Source organism: Geospiza fortis, unplaced genomic scaffold (genome assembly GCF_000277835.1).
Source record: "Geospiza fortis unplaced genomic scaffold, GeoFor_1.0 scaffold443, whole genome shotgun sequence".
Classification (NCBI taxonomy): domain Eukaryota; kingdom Metazoa; phylum Chordata; class Aves; order Passeriformes; family Thraupidae; genus Geospiza; species Geospiza fortis.
In genome coordinates this window covers 6046273-6048232 of record NW_005054335.1, presented here as the reverse complement: position 1 = coordinate 6048232, position 1960 = coordinate 6046273, and positions in this window count along the sequence as shown.

Sequence of the window (1960 nt, the reverse complement as noted above, 5' to 3'; positions counted from 1 at the left end):
TGGCTCGGACGGCGGGCACGGGCGACAGCTCCCTCGGGAAATAAAACCGAATTCGCCAGCACCCGACCCCCCGCTGTGGAGAGCCTTCCTGTGTGGTCTTGGCTGTGTTTGTTTGTTGTTTTGGATAAGCCCTCGGCACACCTCGCTTCTGTTTCCAAAGTGGAGCGGTGCCGTGTCGCCTTATCTTGCTTTAAACTAGACAGATAAAAAAAAAAAAACCAAACAACCCACAAACTGAGCAAACACGTAATTATTCCTGCCTCCCGGGAGCTGTCGGGCAGGATTTTGGATTTGTTCTGATACAGCAGAGGGCTGATGCTGTTTGCGGAGCGGCCATCAGCCAGGGGAGGGAGGGCGGTGGTCCAGCGGGGGATGTCCCTGCCCAGCACCGTGAACAAGTCACACACACGGCTGGGGGACACACAGCAGCGCTGGGGTCCAAAACCTGGCTCCAAGAGCTCTGTGCTATCCCAAATCTGCACAGGCACTGCAGGAAGACGCTTTCTGGCTCCCATATGAATGTAGACACACTGCCTACACAGAGATCCCAAGGTACCAGCTGGGAAAAGAGCTTATGGTCCAGGTCCCTTTCTGGCACAAAACACCTCATTTTATCAAAGAGGAAATTCCAGCTCATCAATGTCTGGCACACCGAGGGTGCGCTGTGTACCCAGAGGAGAGCTCACTGATGCTCCAAGAACCAGAAAGCTTAAATTTGGAGGCTGCAGAGAATCTCAAAAGGCCTAACTTTTTATTTAAGAGTCACACAGAAATCACTGAATAACTTGGGTTAGAAGGGACCTTAGAGATCATCTCATTTCAACCCCCCTGCCATGGGCTGGCACCCCTTCCACTAGACCAGGTTGCTCAGGGATGGGGCATTCACAGCTCCTCTGGGCAGCCTGTGCTAGTGCCTCACTATCTTCACCCTAAAGAATTTCTTCCCCTTATCTCATCTAAACGTAGTCTCAGTTTGGAACCATTCCCCCTTGTCCAGTCACTACAGGTTCCTGCAAGAAGCCCCTCTCCCTCTAATTTTTAATAAGCTCATTGTAAGTACTGAAAGGGCGCAGCGAGGTCTCCCTGAAGCCTGCATGGAACTTGACAAATAATGGGTGTAGAACAGCAGCTTTAACCAGGCAGTGAATTGTGGCGAAAATCAATATGCCAAAAGGAATTACATTATTGATGAGAGCTGATGAAAACAAGTGTTTTCTGTGCTTGCTCCTTGCAGAACTCTGAGATGTCAAAACTGGCATTCAAGTGATATTACTTGCTGCAGTTCTCTCATCAGAAAACTTTGTGTAGAACAGAACTGAAGGGAGGGTGTTTCTTTTGTGTTCCCAGGCTCGCCGGTCACACCCAGCAGGGTGGCAGCCTGGGCTGCCAGGCTGTGCTGCCATGAGCAGCACTGCTCTGTAAGCATGCTCTGACCACTGAAGGAAATGGGACATATGACATCTCGAGTCAGTCAGTCATTACAGAAAGAAAAAAATTGTTTACTCAGTGTAAAACAGACAGTCTTTTGTCTTCCTGGTCAAACAGCAAACAACATCCTATCACTGAGTTTTTGCTGAAAATGAAAACTTTCTCAGAAGTATCATTTGTTTTAAAATAACAAGAACCCAAAATGATTTGGTTTATGCAAATCAGAAACATACTTTGTTTCGTGTCTCCTTATGATTGTGCTGGGAATGAACAAGAAGCATAAGCCAAGCCAATTCTTTCTGCTTGTGCTACCAAAAACATGTTTGCTTGTAACAACTGGTGGCGTTACTGTCTTTCTTAGGAATTTGAGCATATTATGTCAATAATTTGACTCTGTTATTTCCTGCCTAAGTTCTTCATTCCAACTGAACACTTTACTCGAAGGTAGAAAATAAGCCCCGGCCTTGTTTGCTACAAGGGATGCCTTTGGCTCCGGAGGACCGGTGGGAGGGGCAGTGCCCGTGGCGGCCCC